This window comes from Zootoca vivipara, chromosome 4 (assembly GCF_965207765.1).
Source record: "Zootoca vivipara chromosome 4, rZooViv2.hap1.1, whole genome shotgun sequence".
Taxonomy (NCBI): domain Eukaryota; kingdom Metazoa; phylum Chordata; class Lepidosauria; order Squamata; family Lacertidae; genus Zootoca; species Zootoca vivipara.
In genome coordinates, this window is record NC_142587.1 from 64714065 (window position 1) to 64735326 (window position 21262).

Consider the following 21262-nt stretch of genomic DNA (forward strand, 5'->3'; position numbering starts at 1 on the left):
GATAAAAACGGGAAGGAAGAAGGCAAAAACTAGGTGACTTTGAATACAACAAATGAAATGGGAACAAATGAAAGCCAGGAGAAAATGCAGTCAGCAATGCAAAATTGAGACAGCAGCAATAAAAAGGAGCCCAGTAAAGAGAATTTAGCAGCCGCTTAACAGTACATAGGTAACAGGTAGCCAACCATCTTATAGTTGCCAAATAACAATTAGCTTATGCTTTCCAAGGAGGGTAAATTGTATTGACATCAAAGTGCCTTAATGTAGCTGCCAAGTTCAGGGGAGGGGGAGATGAAAGGAAAGAGAGAGAAGCCAATTTTAGCAAGGAATTACTTATCCAGAATAAAAAGTACATCCGACAACTCAAGGAGAGCGAGGGAGGAGAGATGAAAATTTTGTCATGGTTGTGAAAGGAAATGAATTCACTATACAGAGTAAAAACACAGAAGTCTCATAACTTTGCATGAAAAAGTTCTATTGGCATTGAAAATAAGTGCAATCTTCCTTGTGATGCAGCATACATTAAAAAGAGCCATTCCAGTAGGAATGCATGTAGGCAGGTGTATATTTACTCTCCCAAAACTTTCATGAGCTCTACTGAAACTCATTTAGCTCTTCTAGGAATTCCTAGGATATTTTGTCTATAGATGAATTTCCAAAATGCCTCTGGGAATATAACATAATTACTATTGCTTTTTTGTTGGCATCTGTGTGTCTCAGAAGACAATGGAGGAGTATGGCTTTGGGGGTGAAATCAAACCATTGGAGAGTTACAGTGCCTGCTGTGGCTGTAGAGAATGATAAGGGAGAGACATGTTTTGCTACAGTTGGGGTGAAGACATCTGGTTGTGCTGCTGAATGAAGGCACCATGGTCTCATTTGCAGACATCTTTGTAACAATGGGCCTGAAGCCAGCTCTCCGTACAGCATGTCCTTGGGGATCCTGCCATCTTCTATTCTGTGGATATGACCAAGCCAGTGTAGACGTCACTGAGACAAGAGTGTGAACATGCTGAGAATGTGGGGATGGAAGAGCACTTCCCACGGATCATGGGATCCTTCTAGACTGCCTGGCCATGATGGACTTGGCGATATTGTGCTACTGTGGTTCTAGGGGTCAGCTCCAGAGGAGGCTGTCTTATTAGCTATGCTTCTTATTGTCACCTATGGTTTTTGAAATTTACATAAAAATACTGAGGGAAATTGGAGTGTCATCATCAGCATATTAATAGCACACAGCTTTGTGTCTTCTTCCCATTTGTACTGGTTTTTGAGGTTGGTAATGGGCTAGATATGTGTGAACAAACTGCAACTTAATCCAGGCAGGACAGGAGTGCACCTAGTCTGCAGAAATGTTGATTAAAAAAAGGTAAAGGACCCCTGACAGTTAGGTCCAGTCGCGAACGACTCTGGGGTTGCAGTACTCATCTCGCTATTCTGGCCAAGGGAGCCAACGTTTGTCCCTAGACAGTTTTTCCGGGTCATGTGGCCAGCATGACTAAGCTGCTTCTGGCGAAACCAGAGCAGCACACAGATCGCCGTTTACCTTCCCACTGGAGCGGTACCTATTTATCTACTTGCACTTTGACGTGCTTTCGAACTGCTGGGTTGGCAGGAGCTGGGACCGAGCAATGGGAGCTCACTGTTGATACTGTAATATAATGAAATACTGGAAATGTTGATACTGGAATATAAATCCAATCAGTTTTGGATGGGGTTGCACTCTTTAGGTATACAACCTGGGTGCATTTCTTCGCCTGGCCTTGAGCCTTGATGCTCAGGTGTGAGACATGTCCAGAAGTGCTTCTGTCTAATTTGTGCGCTTGCTATGCTTGTTCCTAAAGAAGTTGAATCTAAGCATGGTGCCGTATACCTTAGTTATATTCATATTGTACTACTGCAATGACCTCTACACGGGGCTGCCTTTAAAAAGTACTGTATCAAGAAACTTCAGTGCACTGCACAATGTAGCAGCCAAAATGTTAACAGCAGCTGCTTATGGGATCATGTTGCTCCCTTGTAAATGTAGGTGGAACAGAAAGGAGACAAGCTCCAGTGCTTGTTGTAATATAGTGTTTATTCTGCTCAACTGTTTTTCAAACCTTCTTATCAATTGATGTGAATGGTGTTCAATTTCTTGAATCTGGAGAAGCCTTAATCTTCATTGCTAAAACTGGAAACTATTTTTTTAAAAAAACCTATAAAATAAAAATAAAAATTCTTAATGCATCTCTGAAATAAATTCAAATCTCTGGGTAATATTCCCCTCCTCCTGCTCTCCTCTCTTGTAAAAAACAACAACACCAGCTTCTTGTTTTTTTTCTGTACACTAACTGCAAATCAAAGTACTGGCTATGGTTTTTATGGCCCCAAATGGATTAAAAACAAGGTAGAATCTCTCTGATGGTTAAAATATGGTGCAAAGACAAAGATGCATGCCCCATCAGTTTCAGAGTTGTGCTGGCTGGGGACAAAATAGGCATGTCTGCCTCTTTCCTAACACAGGCTTACCTAGCTCCCACACTTACGGCTTTTCCCTGTGGTGTGGAAAACCTGTTTAGAGAGACTTCTGTATTCTTAAGATTATTTGTTTTATGCACTTCATACAATTTTGTGTCTGATTTTTGTCATTTCAATGTGTTTATTGGGTTTTATTTCTGTACTTGATAATTGGCTATTTTTCATTATCTTAAATCTACTTGGAATTATTGATGGAAGGGCATGGTAGATAAATGCTTACAGTAAGTAAATATATTAGCAAATGATGGTTTGGGAACCTAGGCTTTTAGAAACATTTAGTTCCTCTCTTTTGCTCAGAGAAAAAGCTGGCTTTTTCAGGATTTTGTGCCAGGCTATAGGAGCTGTATTCTAGAAAAAATCTACAACAGGAAAACAGTGTAATTAAAACCCCATGTTCTCCCAAAAATAAGCACTAGAATATAGCCTAAAGTTCACATTGTTTTTGTCATATACTGAAAAACACACAAACTAAAATAATGGCAGGAATACGCTTTTATATTTAATAATTAATAAAAATACTTTAAACTTTAAACGGAATTTTAAAATCTCAAGATAAATAATTCTCCATCTTAAATACTGTGTTGTCAGCATCTTTATAATGTTAGTTTAGGAAAAAATAATGATGAATCAAATAGGAAACAACACCTTTCTAAGTATCCAGGAGTGACTAGTGTGATTACAGTGACCTTGATTCAGAAATGCCTAAACACTTGAACAATATAACTTTAGCAGAACAAAATATGCAAGAAAAAGAAGGAGGAGGAGTTTGGATTTGAAATCCCGCTTTATCACTACCCAAAGGAGTCTCAAAACGGCTAACATTCTCCTTTCCCTTCCTCCCCCACAACAAACACTCTGTGAGGTGAGTGGGGCTGAGAGACTTCAAAGAAGTGTGACTAGCCCAAGGTCACCCAGCAGCTGCATGTGGAGGAGCGGAGACACAAACCCGGTTCCCCAGATTACGAGTCTACCGCTCTTAACCACTACACCACACTGGCTCTGTACAAATAGCAATGTTTTAAATGAATCTGAAAAAAGCTATTCTTTATTCCAGAGCAGTTTCCATGATACCCAGAATATCTGACAGTTCCCCGGGAAGGAAACAATGTATAATGGGCATTTGTCAACTGTGTATAATTGATATGCATACACACTCCTTACTCCCATATCTGACTAAAAATATAAATCAGGCACCCAGAAACATAGGGACCTTAAGCAACAGGTTTTAAAGACGGTAAAGGATACCATCAAATTCAACAATTTTTGAGAACACAAAAGGAATTTCATGGGAAGCGGGAACATGTCAAATAAATAAAACAATGTATTTATTAAATATATTTTTTAGCCAACCCCTCATCTAAAGTTCCCAGAGTGCATTACACTTCATTTGAAACCACAAACATACACACAAATTAGCAGTGAAAACAGCAATACAAATCACTCAAAAAACCCTAGAGAACCTACAATGGTACTCATTGCAGTGGCTAAAATCCCACAAGCGCTTGGGCAGACAGGTAGACTTTTACCTGACGCCGAAATGCTAAGTGTTGACACCATTCAATCATGCTTCCAAGATGAAGAAGCTGAAGCTGGGCGCTGAGCCAAGGTAGGTAAGTGGGACAGAGGAAGTATACCCCTGAATACCAGATATTATAGAAAAATGGAAGAGGAGACTGAATATGGATTTGCTTCTAGGCTTGTCTTTACTTGCTATGATATGCCTTTGGTTAATGTCGCCTACCACTGCTTACTCTGATTGGCAATGATTCTCTAGTGCAGGCATAGGCAAACTCAGCCCTCAAGCCCTCCCATGATCCTTAGCTAACAGGACCAGAGGTCAGGGATGATGGGAATTATAGTCCCAAAACATCTGGAGGGTCGAGTTTGCCTATGCCTGCTCTAGTGTCTTCAGCAGAGGGCTTCTCCAGTCCAGCCTCCGAAGATTCCTCCCTGTACTGGAGAAGCAAGGGGCTGAAGAAGGTGCTTTATAAATGCAAAGCATGTGCTCTACTTCTGAGCTATTGCTCTCTTACTGAAGTGCCATATCTTTCCCCCCTGAATATTCCTACTTGTAGGGTATAAAATGTACTCTGAATTTTAATAAAGGCACATTATCTAGTAGCAGTACATCAAAAGGACTGCCATTGGTAAGAATTTAAATGCCCATTTAGTGTCCAGCACAGAGCCCAGCATCTATTCACAAATCATCACAACTGCAATATATAGTGTCTTACTTTCTTTGAAATCTGTGCATATTTATTTATATTTAGCTTTTAGATGTTATCCACAAAAGCTGCAATTCGGCCCCTTATTATTTATACATAACTCTCATTGATGTTTACTGGTGCATATGGCAATATTGCTTGGGAGAAAAACCGTGCATTTTATATGTGCGTGTGTGGATGGCAAGTTAATGTTTCTTATACAGTTTAAGTGTCAGAAAAAAAGAAGTGTGCATGCACATGAAAGCACATACCAATGACAAACTTAGTTGGTTTCTGAGGTGCTACTGGAAGGAATTTTTTTATTTTGTTTATAAAAAAGAATGTGAAAATTACTATGTTTAATGCAATCTATGAAAAGACCTCCCCAAAGATAAAACCTTATGGTAGTCATTGCAGTAACACCTGTTTGCTCCTTTATGCTTGCCATCATGACATATTTGGGATGTGCTATACTGGCAAGTTAATGCCAACAAGACACCCCTGAATTCTCTGTTTCAAAATCAAAACCATTATGTGTTGTAAATATCATGTTACATTGCTAATGTCCTCCTGGTTTTACTTTTTTCTTTTATGGGAAAGAGAAAAATAAATAATGGATACACCACTGGAACCGGAGTCAGGGAGAATTTGGGATCAAGTTCCAGAAATGGCCTAGGGAAAGCTTCTACCTTTCACACTCAATCCCCAAAGTTGTAAATTGGTATTCATATTGTGAGGACCAACATATAAACATAGAAAAACAAGGTACCAATTAGTGACATGCACAACAATTATGGGATAAGCGAATAAGAGATAGAAGGAACTGGACAGTAGATTTTGTGAACATAGAAGTGGAGTAAAGAGATATTAGAGGGAGTGCAAACAATAAAGCTTGTTGAATGCAGAGACTAGGAAGGGTGTAAAGAATGGTGATTTTCTTGAGTCAAAATGAGAGGACCACTAAACATTTTTTTAAAGGAAAAAAAAGCACTGCTCATCAGGGGTGAGAGATGGTCAGCGCTACTATGACTTGTTTTGAATTCATACACAGAAAAGGTGCTAGGTTAATCACTTTAAGAAAAAAAAATAAGTGCCATGTAGTGTGTGGCAGCTGGAATAAAAATACACATACAACCTGATTATCTTTATCTGATACTAGTAGGAAAAGATAAAGCTGTTATAAAAGTCAGGAGTCCTTAGAGCAACTAAATGGGCAGCTCCAGTAAATGCCCTTAGTTACTGTGGCATGAAATGAGGAGCTAAAGCTAATCCCTTTAGCTATCCCACATGAAAATGAGATCTAAAGCTAATCCTTTTACAGTAGCTATACCACATGAAATGGGGTATTTAAGCAAATCCCCTTAATCATCATGGCAAGAATCAGGGAGCTAAAGTCAATCCCCTTAGCTATCCCACATGAAACAGAGAGCCAAAGCAATCTCTTTAGCTATGCTGGAGTTAAAAAGGAACTCCATCAACCCCTTTAAGCCATTATGACTTGAAATGGATACTAACATATTTCTCAACACAGAAAGGGCCTAATTAGGGAAACAATAATATCTACTGGTGCAGTGAACTGGTTGCATTCATATATTATGTGCTAATCGCTCTTTTTAATTACTAATATTGACAATATAAACCACAGTAACAGCATATTGTGCAAAACTAAATGTGATTTTAAAAGGTGCAGACCACAAGATGAAGAAAGTTGAGAACTATGGATAAAGACAGCCCCATGCTTTTATCCATAATTGCCTGACAGGTCATTGGCCATTAATGCAACCCTTGAAAATAGTTTCCCATATAGGGCATTGTGTTCATGAAGTGCTAGGTCTTGATAATGTGCAACTCTAAGGACATTAGTGCAGGGACTTTGAAATACATTGGCAAAAACCTTCAACACCCGACTAGGCAGCCAGTTTCCAGACATTTCCAGGAACCAGCCACCTCAGCTGTGAAAGGCTCCACAGAGCTGCAGGGGTGTGTGGTTGGTTGAGGATATACTTGCCTCAGGCCACAATGACACTGCACTGTGGAAGAATTTAAACAACAAATATAAACAGGGCCGTCTTAAGCATACCTGGTGCCGTGGTGCGACGGATCCCTCCGGCGCCCCCGCCCCGCCCCGTTTCCCAGCGCAGCACGACTGCTGCCTGGAGGGCCAGAGCCCTGTGCAACCCAGCCTGGTCGTAGGGGCGGCCCTGGGCCAGGGGGCACTGCCTCCCCCCTGTTGCGACGCCCCTGCGCACGGCTGAGGCGGCCCCAGGCCCGCGCACCTCCGGAGTGCGGCCTGAAGCTGCTGAACAGCTGAGAGGCACGCCTGGGGTGGCCTCCGCCGTGCCTCTCAGCGGGCGCCACCGGACCCGGGCCTAGAGACGGCCCTGAATATAAAGTCAACATTGGATCATTGAGCTATATGTGAGTTTGCTAAGTAGAATCAGTACTGGACCAGATGTTTACTGTGCCAAATTCATCTTAATCCTTAATCATCATCACCATCATTTTATTTTTATGTTGCTTTCCCATAGTTAAAACCATGCTCTAGGAAACTTACAACATAATCACAAACATAAGTCATAAACAATAAATAAAACACATCAAAAAATACACAACCAAATTGAAATAATATCTGCATAAATCATAAGATCTAGAAATAAAGATACAAAAATGAATCTCATTAGCAACAAAACCCCCAAACAAAGTACCCTAAACAATACCGCAGCCCAAGAGTGTGTTTAGCAGCTTTTGTAGCTGGAGTCAGTCAGGGCCCCACCCTCCCAGACCAGGTGGGGAAAGGGCTTGCCACACAGGGAGCAGGTCTTCCAGGACTCACAGCCAAGATCTTGCTGGCGTGACTCGCAGGCCATTTGAATATAATAATAATAATAATAATAATAATAATAATAATAATAATAATGTATTTTATTATTATTTATACCCCGCCCATCTGGCTGGGTTCCCCCAGCCACTCTGGGCGGCTTCCAACAAAATATTAAAATACAGAAATCCATCAAACATTAAAAGCTTCCCTAAACAGGGCTGCCTTGAAGGAGGTTGTTATTGTATGTGCCAGCCAGCATCTGCTGCATGGCCACTTCTGCTTCTTGTACTCCAGAAATGTCAAAAGAATTGCAGAGTTGGAAGGGATTCAAGGGTTATCTAGTCAAACCACCAGCAATGCAGGAATCTAAACTAAAGCATCCAAGACAGATGACCTCCCAACTTTTGCTTAAAAACCTCCAGTGAAGGAGAGTCCAAAGCCACCTGAGGGAGCCCATTCAATAGTGACACAACTCGTACTGTAAGACAGTTCTTCCCAATGTTTAAGTTTAGTCAGAATATCCTTTATTGTAACTTGAAGCCATTGGATTGAGTCCTACCCTCCAGGGCAGGAGAAAACAAGCTTGCCCCATCTTCCGTGACAGCCCTTCAGATGGCTATCATGTCTCCTCTTTGTTTTGTCTTTCCCAGGCTAAACATACCTAGCTCCTCATAAGGCTTAGTTTCCAGACCCTGATCATCTTGATATCCTCCTTTGCAAACATTCCAGCATGTCAATTTATCCTTCTTAAATTGTGGCACCCAGAACTGGACACAGTATTTCAGGTGTGGTCTGACCAAGGCAGAATACATAGGTACTATTACCTCTGTACACTATACTTCTGTTTATGTAGCCTGGAATAGCATTAGCTTTTTTTGCTGCTGCATCACAGTTAATTTATGTTAACCTTGTGGTTCACTAAGACCGCTAGATCCTTTTCACATGTACTACTAGTAAGCCAGGTGTCTCCCCTTCTTATATTTGTGTGTCTGGTTGTTCCTGCCTATGTGCAGGACCTTACATTTGTGCCTACTGAAATTCATTTTGTTAGTTTTGGCCCAGTTCTCCAATTTGTTAAGGTCAGTTTGAATCCCGATTCTGTCTTCTGCAACATTAATTACCCCTCCCAGTTTGGTATCACCTGACTTTTTTGTCTGTCATTCAGCTTCATTCTCTGCATATTTTGTTACCATCCTGCTTACTCCATCCACCAAAGTCTCTCTTCTGTTGCTTTCCAATTCAGTTCCTAATTTTCCACACAGAAACTATTGGATGGCCTCCATACCAGTGCTGCAGATGTCATCAGATGAGTAGGACAAGGTTTGTGTCTCCAGTGTTTGGATGTAAGCCAGTGCCTGCAGCAACTCGCACACTAGGTTTTCTTTGATGTCTAAGTTCTGCAGACTGCTCAGGGAAGCCAGCAGTTCCTTCAGCTTGTTGCTCCCTCCCCCCTCCCCTCGCTGCCTGCCTTCCTCTTCCCCTTCCCACAGAACATCTCCCTTGACCTCCTCAGGCAGGCCCCTTCTTCAACCAGAGAGAAGCAGTGCCCTTCAGTTTGGCAACAACCATTGGTTTGGTTTTGCTTTCTTTAAAATTCTTAAGTGTGCCTTTCAGTTTCGGAGCAAAAAAAAAAAAGCTTTCAGGGCAGCTCACATGAAACAATAAAATAAAATATTTTTTAAATTTTAATTTAAAGTGGGGAAATAACCTTTACAGATTATAAAACAATCATAAAATAGTTTTCATTTTAAAATACAGAGCAACTCAGAAACAGCAGAAGCTGGCGTATTTGACTCCAGGCTGCCCAGTTCTTAATGTAACAACATCATTTTATTATTTTTCATTTATTTTAGAGTAGATAGCATCAGTTACACAGGCATTCTCTGCTACCAAGTGGACAGGCTGCTATTCCCAAATATGAGAGAGAATTCCAGAACAACCCTTGATGTACTAAATGGTATTGGACTTTTTTTATATCTCAGCTTCACGTACCGATTTGTAGAATAGAAAACTTAGCAACTTGCCTATGTGGATGGATGAGATAATGAAAATCACAGAAATGTGTATTTATATTTTGAGCCTGATACTCAATGGTTCTTCAGATTTGATACATACAATGCTGTAGTGCTACCTTTAACATAGTTAGACACCTAGATATAAGGTACCAACTTTGTGGCTAAAAGGAGAGTTTGAGTCTTTTTGAAAATAACAGAATCTCTAATGACAAGTGCTTGAACTTTGCTCCTGCATCATGATATCTGTGGAAACGTGGCAATTTCTGAAACATTTCTGAGGCAGTGACATGCAACTACTCCACTTGATAGCTTCAGGGGGTGATGCTGAATAAAATTACTGTTAGTGGTACTTCCTTGGCCTCTAAAATATATCAGAACATATACAGATATACTTGCAATGCATCTTGAATTTCCATAATCATTGACTATATGTTCAATATACAAGCTTATTTCCCATGTTTTCCCAAGATTTCAAGTAGACTTATTATTCTTTACACTTCCTGCCCTTTTCACTATTGTATGTGTGACTACAAACATACAAACAGTACTTTTCCAACTGGGTGAATATTCAAACCAAATCAATTTCTTTTAGTAAATAGAATAGAATTGAGCGTGCGCGCGCACACACACACACACACACACACAGAGAGAAGTGATGTCAGAAATGCAATCTGGAGGACAAGAGTAGGCTGCAATGTGCATAGTGTTGTTGGACACTGAAGGCTACTTGCAATTGAAGCTGCAGGTTCCTACCACAATTTTAAACGCAGGACATATTGCCTTTCAATAAGGGATTGACCTACATCAGAGGTAAGGAACCTCTGGTCTGCAAGCCAATCTTGGCCCACCAGGGTCAATGCAGAGTGTGTCCTCCCAGATTCATCCTTAGACAATGGCCAGACATGCCACTAAATATGTCCCAAGAAGCCACATGGGGAGGTGTGACTTTCATCAGCAGTGCTAAGTGTCCACACTTGTCGTTTGAGAAGGAAAATTCATGGTGTGGTTTCTAATGATACATCTAGTTTGGCCCTAAAAGCCTTGAGAAGCTACAAATGTGCATCACTTCAAGACAAATGATCATAGCTAGCAAACTGCTAGTGGGCTGACAGCTATGAGATAAACAATGGAAAGAGGGGAAGAGTGAGAGTGAGATGCCAGAGAGCCTAACAATGTTATCAAATTGGTTTAGGAAAAGACAAATATTCTATGGCTGAGTGAAAAATATACTGTGAATCATTATAAAAGGAAAGAGCAAAATAATACATCAACTGGAAGCAAGCAACAAACCACAAAATCCTCAAAATCAACAATATGAAACAACTGTTTGCATAGTATGATAAATTTAGCACCACAGACTCCTCCCTCAAACTTTAAAATAAATAAATAAATAAATAAATAAATAAATAAATAAATAAATAAGCAACTGGAAATTATTAGAAGAGCTTAGAAGAGCTCACTGGGGAGTGGAATACATTTATGAAGTGAAGTAATTACATCTGTGGTTAATTTCATCGGAAGCTTTCTAACTGACAAGGAAGCATTTACAATAGCTGCAATCACAGGGATTACATGTTCTCGGGAGTCCTGCTGTAGCCAAACAATCTGGGGTGCTCACACTACTGTTCAATGCAGATGTGTTCTAATTAGCTATTTTAGACACAGGTGTGCATATAAAAAAGTAAGCACAGCTTACTGATGAGCTGGAAGATTCACAAGAAACCCTGGCACCATGTGGATTCCAGGCTCAGCATTCATTTAAAAATAAAATAGTGTTTGTTGCCCTTCCCCTTGTAAAGATAGTCTTGAAAATGTAAACATCAAATTGATCCACTGAGATGAAAGCTATGCCTTTTGAAGCTACAGTGAGAGTAAATTTAGCACCTCTTGTTTTAGCAAGGGTCTTATTCCTTTAATATTAACCTGCTAAATCTTCCCAACTTCCTCAGGTGAATGTGTGGTGTAGGGAATGTAGGGAGTGGGCTCTTTCACTGACTGCACCTAAGCCAGGGGTCGGCAAACTTTTTCAGCAGGGGGCCGGTCCACTGTCCCTCAGACCTTGTGGGGGGCCAGACTATATTTTGAAAAAAAAATTGAACTAATTCCTATGCCCCACAAATAAACCAGAGATGCATTTTAAATAAAAGGACACATTCTGCTCATGTCAAAACACCAGGCGGGCCCCACAAATAACCCAGAAATGCATTTTAAATAAAAGGACACTTTCTACTCATGTAAAAACATGCTGATCCCTGGACCGTCCGGGGGCCGGATTTAGAAGGCAATTGGGCCGCATCCGGCCCCCGGGCCTTAGTTTGAGAACCCCTGACCTAAGCTCTGGAACTTCCAAGGGATGTCTGTTTTGCCTCATTGCTAATGCCCCTTTACTGGGCAGTAAAACAAACCAAGCCACCCAGAGTGGCAGGGGAAGCCCAGCCAGATGGGCGGGGTATAAATAAATTATTATTATTATTACTATTATTACTATTATTACTATTATTATTATTATTATTATTATTATAAACAAACAAACCTACATTCCTTTTTCTTATAAACAGCATTGGTTCAGAAATGTTTTTATTTGCTGAGACTTAAAAAAGAAAAGAAAAGTTCTGCTGAAATTGGTTTTAGTTGGATGATTTCTTTTTTATTCTAGTGGTCTTAGCTTCATGTTTCATGTTTTTTTACTTTCGCATGTTTATGTTGCTTTGACATCTTGTTTCTTGTTAGCTACCTTGAACTAGTCTTATTTTATCTTACGTGCTTATTCAAACAATAAATAAAAGCTGCGTAACAGCCAAAATTCAGCTTTCTCCACCATTGCATTTCCATTCAGGGAAAAGTGTTACCTGATATATTTCAACCTGTTTAAGACATAGCTATCCTGCTGAAGAAAGAAAGAAAAGCAACTTTAGGTGGACTTACTCCTGCCCTTGCCTTGCTCACCACTCTGCTCTTAACCATGGTCGGTAAGGGAGGTAGCAGACAGTAGGACTGGAAAGGAAACATTTGAAAGAAACAGTGGAACCTGACAGCTGCCAGTCAGCATAGTCATTACTGGGCTAAGGTAGCCCACTGGATAGAGTGAGTATAAGGCAGCTTCCTATGTCCATTTATCTCTCACATAAGAATATTTGAAAATTATGCACCCGGATCACAAAATGTCACCTCTAGGGAAGAATCGCATGAATGGAGTTTCAATACATTAGAAACCACTGTTGTACAGAATTGCCAGGTACCACCTATTTCTTCCAAATCCATAACTGACTACACCTTATTTCTGATTAACACAGTTCTAAAGATAAGCCTGATCTTTCAGATCTCTCTCTCTCTCTCTCTCATGGCAGTATTACCCATAGCTGCCAAGTTTTCCCTTTTCTCACGAGGAAGCCTATTCAGCATAAGGGAATTTCCCTTAAAAAAAGGGAGAACTTGGCAGCTATGGTATTACCACACAGCCTACATGCACGTTTCATGAAATGGCCTTCTGACAAATAACTTTCTGGGCCCTTTTCTGAAATACTGAGCCCAACTCCTGCTTATGGAATTATAAAAGTGAGAAAATAACAAATGATTGAAACATGAGGGAAATTGTCACTTCAAACACTGAGTGAAGCAGCACACCAGAAAGCAAACCCTTTATAGATCTTCCCAGCAGTTCTGAAGCTTTATCTAATAGACATGAGATTCCCCCCCCCACTCCGACCTATTCAGAAGTGATAAAATGATAATAGAGAGTACAGATTTGGGGGAGAAAAAAAGACCCTGAAGGTAGCGAGGAAGCTTTTGGAATAGTGGGGAGTAGCAACCAGTTTGGTCTCCTCTAATTTGCTTGTTTCCCCCAAGAATCGAGTATAGGAATTTGTTACTGGGTTTTCATTAGCTTCTTCAGATGGATGTAACTAATAAAACAGAATGTCTGGATATCATTTTAAAGAGCAGTCATGTAATCAACATAAGGGTCTAAACTTGAAAGTTTTCAGAAATGTATGCCTCTAATTTTTACAAAGAAACAGAATATGCCAAATTTAGTTATTCATATTATAGACCTATTCAGAGCTAATTTTAATGCTCACTTCTGGTGGGACTTTTAATCTCAGATGGAGATGAATTAGTTTTAAAAATTGGAGTCATCTGCCTTTTATCATCCTGTTGATTTTAAGAAGGATTCTGCAGGTGAATATAATAATAAATACAGTATACCACATTTTGTTTTCTCTCTTTCTTTCCAAGGAAAACACATTTCACAGTTAAAAATATAGAAAACAGAGGATTGCAAAGGTAAATTGTACTTATTAATAGACTGGAAATACAACCCAAGAATAAAAAGGATTGTAAAACTTTGAAAAATTTAATCCTTAAACTTGAAAACAGTCTAAGATTAAGAAATGCCTTATTGCTTAAATTCCCTAAGGGCGGAGTCACAAAAAGAACTTTAAAAATATATATTTTGGTATTGAGGAAATATAATATATATTCCTAGAAAAGAGCCAAAGGAGGAAACAAAAATTAAACCACTTTCAAAGGAGGAAACAAAAATTAAACCACTTTCAAAACCAAGCAGGACTTTCTGCTGCACAAAACCCACTAAATTGAAAATGTGCCCCACATCTCTGATTATTTTGCACCATCTCAAGCATCGTCATAAAAACTCAGCATTGAAAAGGCAACACAACACATAAAAATAAATTATATACTGCCAACAGAATTGTTTAATTTAAAGAGTTCTCAGGATAAGAAGCTAATCTATAAAATGGATTAAGTGCTTAAATATATTGCATCTTAATTAAAAGTTGAACTATACAAGTTCCTCCAATGTGCTGTTAAGTGAACTAGCCAAGTGGAAAGCGTAACCTGATCTCTGAAGTGAAGAACTAATGATTTCTAGTGGGAGGGGGTGTCTCCTTTCCTCAATCTCTCACATGCACCAATCACATTGAATTATAAATTTACAGCTGCTCCCACCTTTATGTTTTAATCACTCCCGCCACTAACTTCCAGCTGTAAACATATAGGACCTAGTTTTATAGAGACTGCTATGCACAGAAAAGCATGTGGACTGTTAATATTCCTTTTTCAAATAAGTTTCTTCCATTTGCCAACCAGAAGCTGATTCCAAGACCTTTTTTAAATAATTCCTTCTAACCTTAATAGCGCCAGAAGATTGAGATCACATAAGCAAAGCTGGAGATAAGTGGTTCACCAGAGGTGTCCATTATGAAAATTTCAGCAACGCTAGAATCTGAAGGGTGGAACTTGTCTTTCTGAATCATGGATTTGTCATTCTCACATGACATTACTTTTGACATTACCTGACCACAGTGAGTAGACCACACACTGCAGTGGCTTATACACCAGTAATGTCAAAAAGAGCTGTAGGAACCAGCTCCTAGCAGCTGAGGTCCCTTCGCCCCCCCAATAAAATATTTGAGGGGGCCCTCCCCCCAAATTGATGGGCATTGCCATTCAAGTAGTGTGTGTGCGCGCGCTGTGTCATGTGATTGATTATGTGGGGCAGGGATTACCTGAGGCACCCCAATATTTTAGTCAAGTTGGCACTCCTGGAAGGATCCTCAAACAGCAGAAACCAAGAGAGAAGCCGAAAGGCCCAGCAGGCCGGGAAATTATTTTTGCCCTGGGCGTGGGGCCAAGTGCCACTATTGGTCCGTTGGTCCCGTGCCCAGGGAAATGCCCTCTAATTCCTGCCGCCATTGGCCAATTTGGTGGCAGGACGACGATCCAGCCTGCAATAGGCCGGTTCATAGAGGAACCCCAGGGCTCGCCTGCAAAGCCGCCTGCCCAAGAAGGAGCAAATAGACCTATTGAAAAAAGGCTAGGCTAGATCTGATTATTTTGCTGTTCCTATTTTATTTATTGGAGCAATAATGTTTATATATTGGTCTCCTACCAAGATTGAAACAGGTGTACAGAATCACTCCATGGGTTCATTGCATAGCCATAGTATTCTCAAACTTTGTTTCATTTCTACAAATAGGAGTGCTGTGATAACTTCTAACAAAATGTGGCAAGGCTAGCAGTTCACCAGCTATGACAGCTGAAGCTTCATAAAGCACTCCCAACAATTTGTATCCTCAGTATTTTTTATTTGCATAACATCATGGCCAGAATCCAACAGCTGACTAATGCAAGAGCAGCTAGGGCTTTCCCCTTGTTAAGCAACAGCTTGCATTTGCTGATCCATGACTTCCATAGCTAGCAATGGGACCCTGTTTTGCAGATGGTTCATTGAACTGGGGTTAATGTTTGCAATAATGAACTTTTAAACCTGACAAAACAAAATCTAGGTAACATTCATATTCTTAACAGCAAGTAGGGAAATTTCCTATTTACACTTTTCAAATAGCTCTAACATACATTTTAAATCATGCTCAATATGATTTGAAGTGTAACATTCAATTTCATTCATATGCTTTTTAAAACAGTAAATCATAATTTTCACAAGGTTGCAAAAAGGATATTCACACCTTAACAACAAAAATCCTAACTGTCATAAATATTTATGCTGTTTTGAATGTAGTTCTATTATTAGAAATATTTACTAAATCCCAGTTTTTCATTGAGCTGAGTACACTTGTCCCTACTTCATTAGTCCTCAAAGTTACTGCCCACTTATTTGACTATTTTAAAACAGGAAATGCAGAATAATCAAAATCTAAATAGATAGACTTACCCCATTTAGAGGATAGGTTTTCCATCCTAGCTCTCCAATTGCAGTGGTTGTATCAAGCAATACAACTAGAAATAAATAAAAAGTTAATTAGTTGAAAGAAAAACCCACTTTATACAGATATGAAAAGACCTCTTATAGGTTTACAGCTTGTGTGTAAATAGCAGCTGCTTTGATTTTTTGCATATCTCAGATAATAAAACTTACTTATAGCAAACATTTACTTTCTACAAAAATACAAAAAAGATTGGCATGTTCTGAGGTTAGAATTAAAACATAACACATTAACACAGAAATACAAAGTGAAGTTGAAAAACCATAACAAAAGAAGAAAGAAGGGCAGCTTAATGACAATGAATGCCCATTCTTACATCAGCCTCTGCAATGAGGCTCCTCCTCCTTCCTTTCTAAAAGTTGAGGGTCATGGGAAGAAGCCCCATGCTATGATTTCTTCCAATTGGTTAAGCTGTCTGCAGACAAACACTGGCTCCCTCGACCTATAGAGCGAGATGTACCTTTACCTTTACCTTTAATCCTTATCCTACGGTAGTATACAAGGAGTGATGAGGCAAGCAATGCATGGAATGGCTTTTACATCCCAAAGCCAAACAGGATGCTGATGAATATTCACCAAGTACGTCTTTGGTGAAAACTAGAAATACCTGTTTTGTATCACTGGTGACATAGAAGAGCACAGATGGAGGCTCTGTAACACCACTGAGTCCAGACTCAAAATTACCTAACTGTTCCACTGCCTAGAGTTGCTAAAAAGACATTTCATATCTAAGTAAAGCAAGGACATTCAGGTTGGTCTATGGATGTTTACTCAGTATTTCCCATTACATTATTAGGTCATAGTCCTAAATATGTGCTCAGAAGACTAAAAAAAATATTGATATGTGTTCTAAGCTATCCTCTCCCTGGACATGGAGCCTGCTAGATGTTGTTAGACTACAACAGGCATTCCCAAAACTGTGGCCCTCCAGATGTTTTGGCCTACAACTCCCATGATCCCTAGTTAACAGGACCAGTGGTCAGGGATGATGGGAATTGTAGTCCCAAAACATCTGGAGGGTCGAAGTTTGGGGAGGCCTGGACTACAACAACCATCAGCCCCTGCTAGCGAGCACCAGATTGAGATGGCTAAACTAGTCTAGCTCTTGTACCTGGACTTTCTGATAGTAAAGTCACCCTAGTGTGATCATCAAGTTTGCACACGCAATTTATTCTTTGGATGCAATTTATTCTTCAAAAAATAATGACAACTAAGAACTGAAGCTTTATAAAGTAAGCCACACAACTGAATAAAATTACAGTCTCTTTGGCAAGTACCATTAGGCAATTAAAATGGGGAAAATATGCACCTCCTAACAATGCAGCTTTTTTTATTTCAACTTTCACTAGCAGCATTTTCTACCAAAACAACTGTAAAGGCTTAGAAAATGTTCCTGCTATGCTGAAATCTTTGACAATATTTGCATAGAAACTTTTCTAGGATAATGGGTATAATAGATGCCTACCCAGGGTTAGTATTTTTAACTATAATTTTTACCGCTGTGCAAATTGTTCTGCCTGAAGAAAACAGTGCATTCAGAATATATTCAGAAGCCCCAAATGGCTGCCTGTTTTCCAAAAGAGCCTAATCCATAAGCATAACAATAAGTATAAAGGGGATTTAAAAATTTACATTAATACACTGAGTGTGGAAGAGTTGGCCTTTCTAAGGTTTGAAAGTGCAGAAATAAGCTTCCTATTTTGTACATTAAAAGAGGGGGAAAGAGGAAGAACAAATTTGTATTGGATTTAGCAGGTTAATTTTTTTTTAAATAATAATCTTAGCCTACCTGAAGAGTTATCCATGAATAATTAGAAGTCATGATCCTTCTGTTTGCTGTGGACTAGGTAAAGGTAAAGGGACCCCTGACCATTAGGTCCAGTCGTGACCGACTCTGGGGTTGCGCGCTCATCTCGCATTATTGGCCGAGGGAGCCGGCGTATAGCTTCCAGGTCATGTGGCCAGCATGACATAGCCGTTTCTGGTGAACCAGAGCAGCACATGGAAACGCCGTTTACCTTCCCGCTGTAGCGGTTCCTATTTATCTACTTGCATTTTGACGTGCTTTCGAACTGCTAGGTTGGCAGGAGCTGGGACCAAGCAACAGGAGCTCACCCCGTCACAGGGATTCGAACCGCCGACCTTCTGATCAGCAAGCCCTAGGCTCAGTGGTTTAACCACAGCGCCACATAAAAGTCTGTCATTTACTTCAATGGAAAGGGAAAAAATCAGTTTAAATGTCCCATTCATGAAGGGACTCCATGTACATCAATATATTGAGACAGTGCTTTTTTCTTTAAAAAAAATGTTTAGGGATACTCTTATTTTAACTCAAGAAAATCAACATTTTATACTTCAAATCGGGAAAAATAATTACAATAAATGGACAAAAGTACAAAGATTCACAAAGTGTTTAGGGGTATGCGTACCCCTGTGTCTCCTCAGAAAAAAGCACTGCATTGAGGGTATGCTTAGATACATGTCTTTGTTAGTGTAATAACATCACAACAAACAAAGGCTGATGGGAGTTGTAGTCCAACAAAATAAGGCTGATGGGAGTTGTAGTCCAACAAAATCTGGAGGTTAGCCACCCCTGCTTAGAATGTTCATAAACATTTTATGCATTGACAGAAATATAGAGTGTTCACAGGCAACTTTTCTGATAAAATTAAAAGATATTTGAAAGCAGCGTTTCCCTCTCTACAATAGTAATAATAACAACAATACCAGTAATAATAATAATAATAATAATAATAATAATAAATAAATAAATAAATAAAATAAAAATAAAAATAAAAATAAAAATAAAAATAAAAATAAAAATAAAAATAAATAAATAAATTATCCCCTGCCCATCTGACTGTGTTTCCCCAGCTACTAAAGATTGTCCTTGCTTTTCTGATGCTGTTTCTGGAAAATCACTATTTCTTATTTGGCATTTGGATCGGGTTAAGTACGCTTCAGGTTCAGTACTCCGCGGACCATCTGGAACAGATTAATCCACTTTCCATTACTTTCAGTGGGAAAGTTCGCTTCAGTTTATGAACGCTTCATTTTATGAACAGACTTCCGGAACCAATTGTGTTCATAAACCGAGGTACCACTGTACAGAAACCTGAGGTAATGTAGTTACAGGAGAGGACTGAGGAAAACAGAGCAAAACAGAGAAAAGAAGTACACTAAAGGGATATGGGAAACACTCACACGGGGAGCAGAAGCAGAAGTTAAAGCAGGTAGGAATCCAAGGAGGAAGAAATGGCTGAAAGAAACAAGCCTGACTAGGTCGTGGCCATCAGACATATGGCTTTATGGCAACCATCACCAACCTATTTCTCTGCAGAATGATGTGCGGCTGAGGCTGATGGTAGTCCAAAACATGTGGAGGGCACCTGGCTGCCAGAGCCTGCTCAACTTCTTCACCTTTGGGGTCCCCATAAGAGCCCACAGCATCCCTCCTACACTACACTTGATCCTGTCAGCTTTAGAGTCAGTAGGCGATGGACGGCAGGGCAGGCTGCCACACTTAACTACCAGACGCAAACTAGAATCGGTCCCATCCTTTAAATAACCTCAGGCTCGAGGCAAGCTTTTAGCAGTGAAAGAAAACAAAATAAAAGCATTCTACCCCTTAGGAACATGAGGCAAAATGCTGCCTGCTAAACCACGAGCACCGGATTTATGGTGCTGTACAAGTGCAGGTAGCTTAATTGAGTTCTCAAGTCACTGTCTGGCATAACTCTAAAAACATAGGCCTGAAAACTGGGCATCTCCTACTCTGAGGAAAGAAGACAGGCTGGTCCTGGCCAAGGAAAGGTGGTGTTTTAGAAAGCTTCAACCAGGGCAATTTTTGCCATTTCATTTTGTCTGGCACAGGCTTCTGTGCCTTTAAAAAGCTTTGTGCCTGGCAAAAAATGTTACAGTATGTGATACTGTTTTTCCTGTTGCTGTACGGTGGGAATATCTGCAGCTGTTAGGTTCCCGCCTGTCATGCACCTTGAAAAGCACAAAAGCTATGTGTGGGTCACTCTGTGAGAAAACGCCATTTTAAAAGTCTGTTTCCAGCTTGCTACACACACCTTGTTGAGAATGCCAAAGGACTCAAAAGTAGGCTCCCCCCCCCACATCACAAACTGCCCACATTTGAACAGACTATCACTCCCTAGCAGGAAAGAAGCATTCTGTTCTGTCTTCAAATAATAATAAAAAAAGCAACCACTAAATCTTTGTTGTGCATTAAGTGGGCCAAAGTAGTCAAAATTTGTGTAGAATGTAATATTGCTAATAGGAATCTGTGCTTCAGCCGTTAAATAAATGAACTTCTTGCATAACAATCAAAACCTGCTGCTTTGTGAGAAAGGGATTTGTGACAAATATGTCCTAGGAAAGCAGTTCTTCTGAGACTTACAGTGGCCTGTAGTGAATATATCTGGGGGAAGGATGATTAGGCCGGTGGAGTGCAGCAGAAGTGTTGCATCACTACTCTTGAAAATGAAGTAATGTCACTTTGAGTGACTTAGTTCAAAGTAATTCTCCAAAGGTCTACTTCAGCCTTAAGTGCCTCTTATGTAACCCAGTGAGGCAAGGGGAATGTCAGTAAGAATCTCTGGGGTGCTGCTGAGGAGCTGTGAAGGCAAAGCCAAATATATATGCAGCAAAGATGAAGGCTTTAGAATTTCTATATTTGCAGCTTCTGGGTTTCAGCAAAGTGTGTTTTTCATAGTGACTAACTGCAGTTATTTTCCAATGTATTTTTTTTGTGGTAAACTAATTATCTTCATAAAAAAGAAGAAGCTTAAATGCCTCAGAATATTTGACAGATCTAATTATTTTCAAATGAGAGGGGAGGGATATACAGAGTTAAAAGGGATATGAATATTTGTTTTCTGGTAAAAGGCTATCTGACCACTCTGAAAGATAAGAAGTAAAATAATTTTATTCTTTTACTGGATCATAAATATT